Source organism: Heterodontus francisci, chromosome 8 (genome assembly GCF_036365525.1).
Source record: "Heterodontus francisci isolate sHetFra1 chromosome 8, sHetFra1.hap1, whole genome shotgun sequence".
NCBI classification, from domain to species: domain Eukaryota; kingdom Metazoa; phylum Chordata; class Chondrichthyes; order Heterodontiformes; family Heterodontidae; genus Heterodontus; species Heterodontus francisci.
Genome location: NC_090378.1, coordinates 48,016,208 through 48,033,166, shown reverse-complemented (window position 1 = coordinate 48,033,166; position 16,959 = coordinate 48,016,208). Strand labels below are relative to the sequence as shown.

Below are 16,959 nucleotides of genomic sequence, written 5' to 3'. Positions count from 1 at the left end.
TCTGTTGCTCTGCATAACTACGCACCCACTAGGCCTGGCATGTTAAGGAGAGACGTTAACAGGATTCATAGAACATAGAACAGTACAGCACAGTACAGGCCCTTCGGCCCACAATGTTGTGCCGAACCTTTAACCTACTCGAAGATCAAACTAACTACCTACCCTTCATTCTACTATCATCCATGTACCTATCCAAGAGTCGCTTAAATGCCCCTAATGTATCTGCTTCTACTACCACCGCTGGCAGCGCATTCCACGCACCCACCACTCTCTGTGTAAAGAACCTACCTCTGACATCTCCCCGAAACCTTCCTCCAATCACCTTAAGATTATGCCCCCTGGTGATAGCCCTTTCCACCCTGGGAAAAAGTCTCTGGCTATCCACTCTATCTATGCCTCTCATCATCTTGTACCCCTCTATCAAGTCACCTCTCATCCTTCTTCGCTCCAATGAAAAAAGCCCTAGCTCCCTCAATCTTTCTTCATAGGACATGCCCTCCAGTCCAGGCAGCATCCTGGTAAATCTCCTCTGCACCCTCTCTAAAGCTTCCACATCCTTCCTATAATGAGGCGACCAGAACTGAACACAATATTCCAAGATAAAAACAAGAAATGCTGGAACCACTCAGCAGATCTGGCAGCATCTGTGGAAAGAGAAACAGAGTTAACGTTTCGGGTCAGTGACCCTTCATCGGAAGGATCACTGACCCGAAACGTTAACTCTGCTTCTCTTTCCACAGATGCTGCCAGACCTGCTGAGTGGTTCCAGCATTTCTTGTTTTTATTTCAGATTTCCAGCATCCGCAGTATTTTGTTTTTACAATATTCCAAGTGTGGTCGAACCAGGGCTTTATAGACCTGCAGCATAACCTCGCGACTCTTAAACTCAATCCCCCTGTTAATGAAAGCCAACACACCATATGCCTTCTTAACAACCCAATCAACTTGGGTGGCAACTTTGAGCAATCTATGGACATGGACCCCAAGATCCCTCTGTTCCTCCACACTACCAAGAATCCTGTCTTTAAGCCTGTATTCCGCATTCAAATTCAACCTTCCAAAATGAATCACTTCACACGTTTCCAGGTTGAACTCCATCTGCCACTTCTCAGCCCAGCTCTGCATCCTGTCAATGTCCCGTTGCAACCTACAACAGCCTTCCACACTATCCACAACTCCAGCAACCTTTGTGTCATCGGCAAACTTACTAACCCAGCCTTCCACTTCCTCATCCAAGTCATTTATAAAAATCACAAAGAGCAGAGGTCCCAGAACAGATCCTTGTGGAACACCACTGGTCACCGAGCTCCATGCTGAATACTTACCATCTACTACCACCCTCTGACTTCTATGGGCCAGCCAATTTTGTATCCAGACAGCCAACTTTCCCTGAATCCCATGCCTCCTTACTTTCTGAATGAGCCTACCATGGGGAACCTTATCAAACGCCTTGCTAAAATCCATATACACCACATCCACTGCTCTTCCTTCATCAATGTGTTTTGTCACATCTTCAAAGAATTCAATAAGGCTTGTGAGGCATGACCTGCCCCTCACAAAGCCATGCTGACTATCTAATCAAACCATGCTTTTCCAAATAATCATAAATCCTGTCTCTCAGAATCCTCTCCAATAATTTGCCCACTACCGTCGTAAGACTGACTGGTCTATAATTCCCAGGGTTATCCCTATTCCCTTCCTTGAACAAGGGAACAACATTTGCCACCCTCCAATCATCTGGTACTACTCCAGTGGACAGTGAAGACGCAAAGATCATCGCCAAAGGCGCAGCAATCTCTTCCCTTGCTTCCTGTAATATCCTTGGATATATCCCATCTGGCCCCGGGGACTTATCTGCACTCATATAAACGACCAGGTCCCTCTCACTAGTGAATACTGAAGCAAAGTATTCATTTAGGACCTCCCCTACCTCCTCCGACTCCAGGCACAAGTTCCCTCCACTATCCCTGATCGGCCCTACCCTCACTCTGGCCATCCTCTTGTTCCTCACATAAGTGTAGAACGCCTTGGGATTTTCCTTAATCCTACCCGCCAAGACTTTTTCATGTCCCCTTCTAGCTCTCCTAAGGCCATTCTTCAGTTCCTTCCTGGCTACCTTGTAACCCTCTAGAGCCCTGTCTGATCCTTGCTTCCTCAACCTTAAGTAAGCTTCCTTCTTCCTCTTGACTAGCTGTTCCACATCTCTTGTCATCCAAGGTTCCTTCACCCTATCATCGGGCCAAACCTATCCAGCAGTCGCAGCAAGTGCTCCCTAAACAACCTCCACATTTCTGTCATGCATTTCCCTAAGAACATCTGTTCCCAATTTATGCTCCCCAGTTCCTGCCTAATAGCATTGTAATTCCCCCTCCCCCAATTAAATATTTTCCCATCCCGTCTGCTCCTGTCCCTCTCCATGACTATAGTAAAGGTCAGGGAGTTGTGATCACTATCACCGAAATGCTCTCCCACTGATAGATCTGCCACCTGGCCTGGTTCGTTGCCAAGCACCAAGTCCAACATAGTCTCCCCTCTAGTCGGCCTCTCTACATATTGAGTCAGGAAACCTTCCTGGACACACCTGACAAAAACTGCTCCATCCAAACTATTTGCACTAAGGAGGTTCCAATCAATATTAGGGAAGTTGAAGTCACCCATGACAACAACCCTGTTACTTCTGCACCTTTCCAAAATCTGCCTCCCAATCTGTTCCTCCATGTCTCTGTTGCTATTGGGGGGTCTATAGAAAACTCCCACCAAAGATTCCTCCTCGGACTATGAGGACGCTGAGGACCTACAACATGAAAGACACAAGGGAGGGCAGATAGCACTCAGGCTCTGCACACAGGGCTAGAAGTGATGTAGGGATGTACGGAAGTGGTTTATCAGACAAAAGCTGTCTGTTCCAAAGGAACTGACATGAGCTCTGCAAGCTACACATCACCCTTGCACACCTGCTATGCACCAGTTCACATCTGCAGCATCCCTGTGTAAACCATTAGAGGCAGCAGCTGACTGAGCCAATGTCCATGTCACTGAGTCCGTGGAGACGCTCATGAGTAATGGTAGCATGGCAATGATGTTATTGCATATGTTGGCTCTTCTGAAGGGCCAACGGTGCAAAGGGATGTGACATTGGCGCTACATGCTGGTACAAATCATTCGCACAGAAAAAAGGACACATATGTTGGTGAGGAACATTTAATGAAAGATGTATTTACATTGTTGTGACACTCATGCATTCCCATTTGTGTCAGTGTGTTCTCTGTAAATCTCTGTAATATCTTTTTTTGATCTATTTAAGTCTCACATCCTGGAATGTGCAAATTTAAGATTATTCACCCAGGTGCAGCACGCCTACAAGAAGGAATGTTACACTTGAGTGGGAGAAGAGGATCGCAACTTCACAGGACACTGAGACACAGCAGGGTAAGAATGTGGTGGCAAAGCAGAAAGTGCTGGGGTCACTCAGCAGGTTAGGCAGCATCTGTGGAGAGAGAAGCAGAGTTAACTTTCAGGTCTGTGAACTTAGACAAGTTAACTCTGCTTCTCTCTCCACAGATGTGCCTGACCTGCTGGATTTCTGTCGCACTTTCTGCTTAGCTGCCAGATTGACAGCAGCCCCACTCTTCAGCAGTCAGGTAAGTATTCTTTGACAGCTGTTAGGAAACAGGTGTTGGGGCGCTTAAAATAGGGCCCAGCACCTGCTGCACAGCTGTCAAAGGGTTCCTCACTGCGCCGGATGTCCCGCCTCTCCCCACGTAATATCAGGGGGGGCGGCTTGGCGCAGTGATGCTAATGAGCCCCTTCGCGTAATATCACGGGTGCTCTAAGGCAGGCGCCGCGCTAAGTTGAAAGGGCGCCGCTGGGTAGTGCGCGCCCGAATGAAATTCAGCCCACTGAGACTGGTGGAGGGTTTGGGTGAGGAGCTACATGTTTGTAATCCTTTTACTCTGTACAATAAATGTAAAATTTAGTAAAGATAGGCGTCAGCATTATCCTTCCATAACAAGCTTTCTGGAGTTTAACATTCATGTTATTAAAATGAATGCAAGGCTGCAATCCACCACGGCGCTGGGGAACCCCAGAATGCCACAAACCCACGGCTGACCAAATTCCTCTAAAATATCCCACCATTGGGAATCTAAAAAAACACTTCCCACCTCATTATATCATCCCGCACGCCACCAAATCTGTCACGGTGGACTACATGAAATTCCCCCCCCCCCCCCCCGCCACCACCTTGAGTCTTGGATTGCTACCTGTGTGATTTGGCGAAGAGGGGTCAATAGCCATCACTTCAAGGGATTTCCCTTGTCCCCTTTGAACCAGCCATGTACTTTGGGGCATGGAGTGAAGGATCGAGACAGCCTGGACAGTCATAGAAGCGGCCAGTAAAGCGAGCGTAAGGATAGAAGAAGCTCTTGTTGTGGTAGAGGACCAGTTGCACGTTGAGGGAGTGGAATTCCTTCCTGTTGCTGGATCTCACTGGCTGGTCACTGGGTGCCTAGATGACCATATGGGCGCCAGTGATGATGCCCTGTGCCTGGGGGAATCCAGTGATGGAGGCAGAACCCAATACCCTCTGTACCAGCGCAGGCCTATCTGTGTCAAAGTGGATGTAGTCCCTGCCCTCCTGAACAGGGCATCAGTGACCTGCCTGATAGCCTAATGAGATGATAACTGCGAAATGCCACCTAGATCCACCGCTGTTTCCTGGAATGAGCTGATTGCATAGCAATTCAGGGCGACGGAGACTTTGACAGCTACAGGTAAGAGACTGCCATAGGGGCCGTGAGGCCTCAGGGCATTGTGGATCAGAGCTCACAGGACTAAGATAATCTTGGGGCGGCACAGTGGCGCAGTGGTTAGCACCGCAGCCTCACAGCTCCAGCGACCCAAGTTCGGTTCTGGGTACTGCCTGAGCAGAGTTTGCAAGTTCTCCCTGTGACCGCGTGGGTTTCCGCCGGGTGCTCCAGTTTCCTCCCACAGCCAAAGACTTGCAGATTGATAGGTAAATTGGCCATTATAAATTGCCCCTAGTGTAGGTAGGTGGTAGGAGAATGGTGGGGATGTGGTAGGGAATATGGGATTCATGTAGGATTAGTATAAAATGGGTAGTTATTGGTCGGCACAGACTCGGTGGGCCAAAGGACCTGTTTCAGTGCTGTATCTCTCTCTATAACTCTATCTGTTTGGATAGGCACAGCCTCCTACAGCACTTGTGCTCTGTCATTCTTGGGTTGTGCACCCAATGTCCTGGGTAGTGCCTTCCTCCCCTTGCATCCCCCTGCTGTGCCTCTCTGGCTTCCGGCTGTCCAGGAGGTTGCTTCTGCTGCAGCACATCCTGGCTGCTCTGTCCAATGTCAGAATAGCCTGTTCCCATTGGAACTCCCTCAGCTGGGCTTTGTACATTCACCAGGCCTTCCCCTGCCACCCCAGCTGCTCATCCAGTACTGGATGTCAGATAATCAGTTTGATAATGTAGCAACAGTGGAGGAGTCAAGAGAGGTGTTAGGGAGATGGAACTGCATGGCATCAGAGCACAAGTGCAAACTAACACTGTGTTTTTGAATGATGTCATTAAGGGCAGCATGTAGATAAGAAATAGGGGGCCAAGGAAAGATCCTTGGAGGATACAATAGGTAACAGTGTGGGGGCAGGAAGAGAAGTGTGACGGAAACCACACCTGCCAAAACGAGACATATTAATTTCGTTATATGGAACATTATTTTTGAACTGTTACTGGACTTGAAATAACTTGTTTAAAAAGACCACAACAGTAGTTGAAAACATGGTTGCACATTTGCATTCTAAAAGGCAGTTGCATGAAGAAGACAATGGGAGTATTCCCTGATTCAATTAGCCAGATGGATTTTATCCATAGTGATGATCAAGAGACATTGAGAGTCATTGAGCCAGCATTCCACCCCTTCCCAGCCTGCACCGCCACCCCTACCCCCAACCACTGAGAGTGCCTGGAGCTTGAAGGGATCCATAAACTTCACAGGAGAGGCTGTTCCAAACAAGGAGATAGTCACATGACTAGCCTGCTGGCCAACCTGGACTTTTTTTTTTATTGTGCCTGACACAAGAGACTGCAAGTGAATTTCAAGAAGATAGCACCTCTCTCTCTCTGTCTCTCTCTCTCTCTCTCTCACACACAAAGTTCCAGGGACCCACGGAAGTAACTTAAACTCAAGACTGAAGACCAGCGTAACTAGTTTGAAAGTGTGCATGGGCCCCAACAAGAACTGCAAGACTTAACTTCAATCAAAGACTTTACATCCAATCTGAAACCAGTAACTGAACTCCTGCTATTACTTCAAATCTCCCCCCCCCTTTAATTCTTTCTCCTCCTCTGTTTCTATATACGTGTGTGATCATCGCGTATGCATGCTAGAGTGGTCACATCGCACATTTTTAGTAGTTTTAATTGTATTAAAGTTTTAAGGTTAATAAACTTACACCTTTCTTGTTTAAATCTGAGAAAACCTGTCTGGTTGATTTCTTTTCCATTACAATTAGAGAGCAGTGAACAAGGACTCACAGAGAGGGAAGCTAAAGCACAGTGTTTTAAAAGTTCAACCCTGTTATGGCCATACCAGGTAAAGGCTGAGAGGGGAGCCCTAGACCCCTTTCTCACCTGGTTGTAACAGAAGCCATTGCAAATGATACTCTGGCTACAACTAGGTAGAGAAGAATGGAACAGATGAAAGCAGTCCCACCCAGTAAACCATGTCAAAGGCTGCAGACAGGTTGAGAAGGACGAGAAGGGAAAGTTTACCTTCATCACAGTCACATAGGATGTAATTTATGACTTTGATGAGAGCTCTTTTGGCACTGTGGCAGGGGCAGAAACCTGATTGGAGGGATTCAAACAAGGAGTTCTGGGAAAGATGGGAACGGATTTGGAAGGTGACAACACATTCAAGGACTTTGGAGAGAAAAGGGAGGTTGCAAATGGGATGGTAGTTTGGAAGGACGGTAGGGCCAAGGGTTGTTTTTTGAGGAGAGGGTTGATGACAGCAGATTTAAAGGAGAGGGGGGACAACACCTAGAGAAAGGGAATCGTCTACAATATTGGCATATAGGGACCAGGAGGGAAAGTTAGGTGGTCAGCAATTTAGTGGGTATCGGATCAAGGGAGCAAGAGGTGGGCCTCATGGATGTAGTAAAAGGTTATAAAGGATTAATACGGAAGACACTGAGGGAGACCCCTCCCTCAGTACAAGCGATGATGTAACAGTCACATGAGATAGGCTTGAGAAGAAGAAGGTATAGCATCACAAAGGATGCTAACTTAGGTGGTGTGTGGAGAGTGTATATAGTAACTGTAAATAATAGAGTTGTTAGTTAATCTTTACCATAATCTAAGACTTTCTCTAGAACACCCTTGATATGACCAAGTGAGAAAGGTGTCTAGGGATCCCTCTCAGCCTTCACCTGGTCTTACCGTAACAGGGTTTAATTTTAAACATACTGTGTTTTTAGCTCCCCCTTGGTGAATCCTTGTTCACCGCTTTCCAATTATAAGGCAAAGAAACCAGCACAAACAGGTTTTCTTAGGTTTAAAGAAGAAAGATTGAAATTTATTAAACTTAAACTCTAATTCGGTTGATGCCTACAGATACACGACGCACCTATGCTAGCATGCATACGCGATTCACACATGCAAAATAGGGACAGAAAAGAGCAGAAGAAAAAATAAAGTGAAAAGTGTGAGGCAATATCTGAAGAGTTTTTGTTACGGTTCTTCGAGGTCAATGTAGAGTCCTTGATTGTCGGTAGTTCTTGCTTTTTGTTGGGGTCCAGTATTCTTCTTAAACTTTGTTCGCTGTATGAGACTTTTCTCTCTTGGGATTCATGTGTCTTCAGTGGATTCAGAGGCTTGTGAGAAAGAGATGGGAGCAGACAGGAGACATATTCTCAGTCCAGGAGCAAACAGTCTTTCTGAGTTCAAACTCTCTGGGGCTAGTTCAAAAATCTGGAATAGCCAGTTAGCCATGTGACCAGCTAGTCTAACCAGTCCTGGCCCCTGTGGAGTGCATCATCCCAGCAGGCCGTGGAATGTGCTTCCCCACCCCCTCACTGTCCGGTGATCAACATCCATTGTGGGTTGAATGTGTCCTTTGTCCTTCCAAGTACCTTTCTTCCTACCTCCCTCTGGACCATGACCCCACCACCGAACATCAAGCCACCGTCCAAAGGACTGTCACTGAACTCATCTCCTCTGGAGATCTTCCCTCTACAGCTTCCAACCTCATAGTCCCACAACCCCGGACAGCCCGCTTCTACCTCCTTCCCAAAATCCACAGACGGGACTGTCCCGGCAGACCCATTGTGTCAGCCTGCTCCTGCCCCACTGAACTTATTTCTTCCTATCTAGACTCTATCTTTTCTCCGCTGGTCCAGTCTCTTCCCACCTACATCCATGACTCTTCTGACGCCCTACGTCGTTTTGACAATTTCCAGTTTCCTGGTCCCAACCGACTCCTCTTCACTATGGACGTCCAATCGCTCTACACCTCCATCCCCCACCAGGATGGTTTGAGGGCTCTCCGCTTCTTCCTGGAACAGAGGCCCAACCAGTCCCCATCCACCACCACCCTCCTCCGCCTGGCTGAACTTGTTCTCACATTGAACAACTTCTCCTTCAACTCCACGCACTTCATTCAGGTAAAAGGTGTCGCTATGGGTACCCGCATGGGTCCTAATTATGCCTGTCTTTTTGTAGGCTATGTCGAGCATTCTTTGTTCCAGTCCTACTCAGGCCCCCTCCCCCAACTCTTTTTCCGGTACATTGATGACTGTATCGGTGCCGTTTCCTGCTCCCGCCCCGAACTGGAAAACTTTATCAACTTTGCTTCCAATTTCCACCCTTCTCTCACCTTTACATGGTCCATCTCTGACACTTCCCTTCCCTTCCTCGACTTCTCTGTCTCCATCTCTGGGGATAGGTTGTCTACTAATATCCATTATAAGCCCACCGACTCCCACAGCTACCTCGACTACACTTCTTCACACCCTACCTCCTGTAAGGACTCTATTCCATTCTCCCAGTTTCTCCGTCTCCGACGCATCTGCTCTGATGATGCTACCTTCCATGACGGTGCTTCTGATATGACCTCCTTTTTCCTCAACCGAGAATTTCCCCCCACTGTGGTTGACAGGGCCCTCAACCGTGTCCGGCCCATTCCCCGCACCTCTACCCTCACCCCTTCCCCTCCCTCCCAGAACCGTGACAGGGTTCCCCTTGTCCTCACTTTTCACCCCATCAGCCTCCATATCCAAAGGATCATCCTCCGCCATTTACGCCACCTCCAGCGTGATACCACTACCAGTCGCATCTCCCCCTCCCTTCCCCTGTCAGCATTCCGAAGGGATCGTTCCCTCCGCGACACCCTGGTCCACTCCTCCATTACCCCCACCACCTCGTCCCCGTCCCATGGCACCTTCCCCTGCAATAGCAGGAGGTGTAATACCTGCCCATTTACCTCCTCTCACCTCACTATCCCAGGCCCCAAACACTCCTTTCAGGTGAAGCAGCGATTTACTTGTACTTTTTTCAATGTAGTATACTGTATTCGCTGCTCACAGTGTGGTCTCCTCTACATTGGGGAGACCAAGCGCAGACTGGGTGACCGCTTTGTGGAACATGTCCGCTCAGTCCGCAAGCAGGACCCTGAGCTTCCGGTTGCTTGCCATTTCAACACCCCCCCCTGCTCTCATGCTCACATCTGTGTCCTGGGATTGCTGCAGTGTTACCGATTAGGCACACTACAGCCTGCTGGACTGAACATTGAGTTCAATAATTTCAGAGCATGACAGCCCCCCATTTTACTTTCATTTTTAGTCATTTTTTCTTCCTTTTTTTTACATTCTTTTTTACATATTTTACAATTTTTTTTTTTGCATTTATTTCATTTCATCTTAGTCTGTTCAGTTTGCTTACCCACTGTTTTTTTCAGGTTTGCACTTGCTGCTGTTCAATATTCAGTATATTAACACCTAATCTGTCCTAATGCTTTGTCTTTCAACACACCATTAACATATTGTTTGCCTTTGCTCCGTGACCTTTTGGTCAGCTATGTGGCCTGGTCCAATCTAGACCTCCTTTGTTATCTCTTGCCCCACCCCCACCTCACTTGCTTATAACCTGTGACTTTTCTAATATTTGTCAGTTCCGAAGAAGGGTCACTGACCCGAAACGTTAACTCTGCTTCTCTTTTCACAGATGCTGCCAGACCTGCTGAGTGGTTCCAGCATTTCTTGTTTTTATTCCTTCCAAGTACTGTCTGTTAATATGCAAATGTATTTTCCAGCCACGGCTGATCTGTTTAACAAGTCATTTTCTCGCTCCAGTTAAAAATCAATATTCATGACAAAATTAATGTGCTTCATTCTTGGCAGGTGAGGGCCTAGTATGACACCCTACAGTGCTACTAATACAAATACAGCTAAATCCAATATGGTGACAGCGATAAAACAACGGTAAAACAATAGTAAAACAGCAGTGAAAGTGATCAGGAGACTTTGAAGATCTCCTTATCTTTGGAAGAAACACCAGGTGAACAACAGAGAAATTTAAAGATAATTACTGGTCTGGTACAGTAAAAAAAACAATTTACCGACAGAAGAGGCTGTGAAAAGCTCTGCAGCTGTGGTGAGTCAGTGCACAGAAAAATAGGCTGCACCACTGAACAGAAGCGTGGCGGCTTGCAAATAAAATCCAGTGATCGGGTGAGTCGCGATACAGACGGACTTGGATCAGTTTGAAAGCCCTTTGAAAAACTTGCAGTACCTTTCTAAAGGTATTGTGCTCAGAAAATAAAAAAAAGGGAAAAACTGAATCCTTTGGGCGAAGAACGGGAAACCCCTGAAAAGTTGGGGATCTCCTGAAAACAGTGGGGAACTCTCAAACAGCTGGGACACTCCATTAAGGCAAACAAGCCTGAAAGAAAAATCAAGCAGAATTTCTTAAAGAAAGGGGAACACTATAAAAAGTGTATTAAGAAAGCAATATGGATCCAAAATTGTGCATGCCTGAGAGTTTCCAGAATCAAGAGGGACCCAATCAGATTCAAAATTGGCTTTCATGGAGAAAAAGGTTCCTAAGGTTTAGAATCACTTTTCAATTCCATACAAAATCGGAAGTGGAACAAGTGAACACCCTCCTATATTCAGTTGGGTTGATTGCAGACAACGTAATTGTCCAACAAAGGATCAACGAGGCTACTGATAAAATCAAAAAAGGTACTCCTAGCCTTTGATAAATATTTCTATCTCTGTACCAATAAAAACTTGTAAAGAACAAAATGTAATAAACAGACAGAGATGATTAACAAATCTGTAGACTTCTATATTAATGACCTGTATAGATTGGCACAATGTTGCAAATATGGCAAATTAAAGGCAAAACTAATCAGAGACAGGATAGTCATCAGCATAGCAGATGAATCTTTGTCAGACCTGTTGCAATCCAAGGAAGACCTTACACTGGAAAAGGCCATTCAAATTTTAAGACAGGCTGAAGTTCGCAAACAAAATAGGCACATCCTATGAGCTGAAGAGAAGCCGTGGATGAGAAGGAGTTCAATGCTCATCCAAATGGTTAAACCAAAGCCAGAGAAACACTGTGGGGAACAGAGAAAACATACAGGTGAGAAGGTGCATGACATAGGAAAACCTTGCCAACATTGTGGAGCCAAGAAGACCCACAGATGACAGCAGTGTCCAGCAAGTAAAGCTTGAGTGTTTTAGTAGTGGAAAATCTGGACACTATGGAGAGATGTGCCATAGCAAGATTTCTTCATTTAAAGGTACAAAGCTGAAGACCTTCATGCAAAGAACAGTAAATAAAGTACAGCAATATCCACAAGAAAAAGAACCAGGAGATTTCTTGGGACAAATCATTAACCCAGACCAAGATTTCTGAACAGCAGACATCTATGTGAATGAACACCTCACAAATTTTAAGCTTGACACAGGGGCTAGCGTCATGGTATTGTCTGACCTTGGGTGAAGAGATATTACCTGAAACCGACAGATATACAGTTGCATGGCCCAGGTGGGACACAACTGCGAGTAAAAGGCAAACTCCAAGCAACTCTTCAGCGTAAAGAAAGACAACTTGTCGAGACCTTACATGTCTTACACTATGAAGAATTTGCTTTACTGAGCAGGAATGCATGCTTGGAACTGCAGTTAATTAAAAAGATAGCTGAAGTCAAGCACGCAAAAGTAAACAATTCTTTCAAACAGAATTCCTGAAGCTGTTCACAGGGCTTGGAAAACTAAAGATGCAGTACAGGATCACTCTGAAGGAAGGGCAAAGCCAGTGTGTATCTTCACACCAAGAAGAATACCTCATCCCTTATTAACCAAAGTCAATGAACAATTGGAAAAGTTGACAAGAATGGGCATTATCTCTCCGGTAACACAACCAACTGAATGATGTTCAGCCATGGTTCCTGTCCCAAAGCCAAATGGAACTGTACAAATATGTGTGGACTTGACACAGCTGAACAAAGCAGTAGAGTGTCAGAGTCACCCAATCTCTACAATGGATGGCAGTTTATCGAAACTCTCTCAGAGCATCATGTTTACAAAACTCGATGCCAATAGTGAGTTTTGGCAGGTACCCATTGATGAGACCGCAAGGTTATTGACTACACTCAAAACACCTTTTGGGCAGTTTTGTTTTAATAGTTTACTGCTCAGAATAACCCCCACACCAGAGACTTTTCAATGATCAGGAACAAGCGTACCAGAAAATTAAAGAGATGCTAATTTCTCCGGATGTGTTGGCACACTACAATTCTACACCTGATGATAGCAGCAGACACCTCTTCAGACAGCTTGTTTGCAGTTCTTTTGCAGGAGCAGCGTGATGATTCCCGTAGATCCTTATTCTATGCGTCAAGAACGCTGTCCGATATAGAGGCATGCTACGCAGTTATCGAAAAAGAAACTCTAGCTGTCCCATGGGCTACATCGTTGGAATACGTGTGGTAATCGAGACAGACCACAGGCCATTGGTTTCTTTACTAGACGAAAAAGAAATAGCAAAAATGCCTCATGTTTACAAAGGTTTCATCTCAGATTAATGATGTACATAAATGAAACTGTATACATCCAAGGAAAGTTCCAATCATCAGCCGATGCGTTATCAAGGGAAATCATATATCATCCATAACAGGAAGATGTGAATTTCGTAGGTGATATAGAGTAATACTTGCAATACATAGCACAAAGTTGGCCAGCAAGCACACAGAAGTTGCAAGAAATACGACAAGCACAGAAGAATGACAAACAATATTGTACACATGGGTGGCCATAAGAAAGTCCAGGGGGGGAGAACAATGATGATGTTCCATGAGTATAGGAAATACTTTACCATAATTAACGACTTATTAGTTACAATGACAGAATTGTTATTCCTACCTCAGTGAGATCTGATACTTTAGATTGATTACAACAAGACCATTTGGGTATAACCAAGAGCACAGCAAAGACACACTCTTTGGTATGTTGGCCTGGGATATCTAAGGATATCGAAATCATGATCAACAACTGTCAGATATTTGTGATACAGAGGCCAGGACAGCACAAACCGCTGTTGAGTACCCAATTTCCAAATAGACCTTAGCAAAGGCTAGGCATGGATTTATTATGTTTGGTGGGAAGTCATATATCATCATTATTGACTACTTTTCCAGGTGGATAGAAGTCAGATGATTACATTCAACGACCAACGAGGTAGTTATCAGAATCCATATGGATATCTTTGCAAAACATGGAATTCCAGATGAATTATCAGACAGCAGACTACTGGTCACGAATACAGTTTGCTGTGAAGATGGGTTTTCAGCATCTTATAAACTCACCGAGGTATCCACAGTCCAATGGCGAGGCAGAATCAGGTGTGAGAATCATAAAATCTTTACTCAAGAAAAATGAATATCTTCCTATCTCAGTCCTAGTTTATCGCTCAATGCCACTGCTGTGCAGATTATCACTAGCAGAATTACTAATGGCAAGGAAGTTAAGTAGACAGCTTCCAGTATTGCCTCAACAATTAATGCCTGGATTGAAGACTCAAGACTACAAGACAGGTTACAAGACAGTTTGAGAAAGAGAAAACTCCTACAGAAGGAAGCAAGCCCAGAATTACAATAGATTTTGAGTGAGAAGCTTACCTAAATTAAACAATGGTCAAAAAGTTTGGATATGTGACCTGGAACAAGAAGGTACAGTAATCCATAAACATGAGAACTATCAGCAATCGTATGTTATAGGGGACGAAGGGAACATATGAAGGGATCGGAGGAATATCATTCCTACTCTAAAAAAGCAACAGCCGGTAATCCATCTGCAAGATCTAGATGAAGTGGAACAAACGCATACCGAAAGGAATACTACAACCTTTAGAAATGATAAACCAAGTCAGCAACCCAGACTCCTGATGAAGACTACTGATCGCCCCAGACAGACTGGGGAGAGTTGTCAAACCTCCTATGAGAGTGAATCTGTAAAGTCAGAGACTTGGGGCGAGAGAGAGTAGTAGAGAAGTCATAAATGTGTATAAGTTTGGAAAAATGTTGGATAAAGACTTGGGAGGAAATGTAGTATGAGGATGTAAAGGGTTGATACCGAAGACAGTGAGAGAGACCCCTCCCACCGCATGAGCAATGATTTAACAGATAAATGAGATAGGCTTGAGAAGAAGAAGGTATAGCCGCATGTAGGATGCTAGCTTAGGTGGCGTGCGGAGACTGTATAAAGTAACTGTAAATAATAAAGAGTTGTTAGTTAACCTTTATCAGAGTCAAAGACTTTCTCTAGAATGCCCTACTAATACAAATACAACAGAACCCAACAATGGACAAGATGAGCTCAGAGAAGGGGAGAGAGGGGAGAAACTCGAGAAAGATACAAGTGCAGGGCGAGGACAGTGGGGAGCATTATAGGACATATAATTCACTCATTGCTTCCTCTTTGTGGCACAGTCAAGCTTAAGGCACAACTACATAACATACCTCTGTGTGGCAAGATTTGAGGTGGCAACATATTACCTAAATATACTTGCATTCTCTTCCTCCATACAAAAAGATAGTACAGATGGGACTGTCCTCATAACCTAAGCACCCAATCGATGCATTTTACATCGAGAAAGTAAAATATTGAATCATATTAAACAAAACAAGAATATGTCAGAAAACATTATCACCGGTCTATCAATACCTCAAGTGGGATTCCAGAGCTGCTATTTTGAAATACCTTAGAAATAATATAATGAAATTAGTTAATACCCTTTGAATGGGAATTTTGGCTTCCACTGCATTATAGAACTGCTGCACCTGAGACGATCAAAGAAAATACTGTCAATTGGCTGTAAATGTTAGCTGTTCAATAATCACAGTGGAAGCAATCATTACTCTCCAGCTCAGCTTGAACAGTTAAGAGTTAGTTACTTGTTAAAGCACATCTCCTTTTTGCTTATCATGAATCAGAGCACATAGACTACACAGTATAAAGCTGAGAAAACAGCCTGGGTTATAGTTCCACCTGTCACTCAATTCTAATATGGGTGTCCCATTCCCACAATAGTTCTTCCACATTGTGATCAAATTTTTCTTTCTGAAGACCAAACATTTTCCATGTTCCATTAACTAAAAACTGCCACTCAATAATGCACCGCATGCATTGAAAATTGTTCGTTGGAGGATATCTCAATGGGCAATGTAAATGCCTTGACCTTTCTCTTTATAATGTCCCAGTTATAAAACTAATATGGCCACTCAACAGGGTATTCAATAATTTACATCAGGTTATAGATTACCTGCTTTCCTAGCTTTCCTGTCAATAACTGTATATGAGAACAATATTCCTGTACAATACAGGCATTTGTATACTTGTGTGTGTTTGTATGTAATTTTTCATTAAGGTTCAGGGCCACAGTGCTTTACAAAACACAGCTGCTGTGGATTCTACAAAATGGCATGATTGCAATTTAAACTGGAAGGGAGAATTAGTGCTCTGCTAAATATCCCTTCTCATGTGCAGCATCAACACTTTTAGAAAGTATTGACCTTCCACACAGCTCCATAGTTATAATAATGTCACAAGATGATCCTTGGAAAAACAGAATAGCCAGAAAGTTTTACTCATTAATAAATTATAGCAGCAATATTGAGAAGGGATAACTGAATTGCAAAATGGTTGCGAATATTTGAAATTTTTCCCGTTCACATCACGTTGCATTTGAACATGCTTTCCAGTTTGAGGGAGAATGGTGGCAAGCACTTGTAAAAGGATAAGTTTTACATCAAACAGCAACTCTTGCAATAATCAAAAGGCAAATGCACTCTTTGAACCTGCTGGTAACTGCTGATTGATAGCACTCCACTTCTGAGTCAGAATGTTGTGGGTTCAAATCCCATGCCAGAGGCTTACGCATGTAATCAAGGCTGACATTTCAGGGCAGTACTGAGGGTGGACTGTGCAAGATGCTTTCTTTTTGATGAGAAGTTAAACCAAGGTACTGTCTGCTTTCTTGGGTGGACATAAATGCGCCCATGGCACTATTCGAAGAAGAGCAGGAAAGTTCTCCCTGGTCTATATTTATCCTTTAACTAACATCCCTAAAACAGATTAGCTGGCACTAATCAGAGGAGGCTTCTGTGGATTGGACACGTCTGCAGGATGGAAGATAGTTGCATATCCAAGGGCATTCTGTAAGGTGAGGTAGTCAGGGCTCGCAACCAGTAGGGCGCCCAAAGCTCCACTTCATGGATACTTGCAAGCGTGACATGAAGGCCCTAAATGTCGACTATTGCACTAGCTGGTGAAAGAAGGAAATGGTAACACATCCTATGGACTGGTGTGCACTACCATGATGACCAGTTGCTACAGCAGCTTGGCAGCAGGTGCCAATGTCTAAAACAACCACTCACA

At 44.6% G+C, this 16,959-nt stretch overlaps 1 long non-coding RNA gene across 2 annotated transcripts in view; it reads left to right on the top strand.

Annotated features, from left to right (window-relative positions):
• Positions 1–16,959, top strand: part of LOC137372804 (uncharacterized) — a 265,144-nt gene that overhangs the window by 82,884 nt on the left and 165,301 nt on the right. The window contains exon 3 of one of the 2 annotated variants that reach the window (XR_010975502.1): positions 10,414–15,023. The exons of the other annotated variant lie outside the window; for it this stretch is intronic. This is a non-coding gene — a long non-coding RNA (uncharacterized lncRNA). Of the gene's footprint in view, positions 1–10,413; positions 15,024–16,959 lie in introns of those variants that run through there. 2 annotated transcript variants of the gene reach the window in all.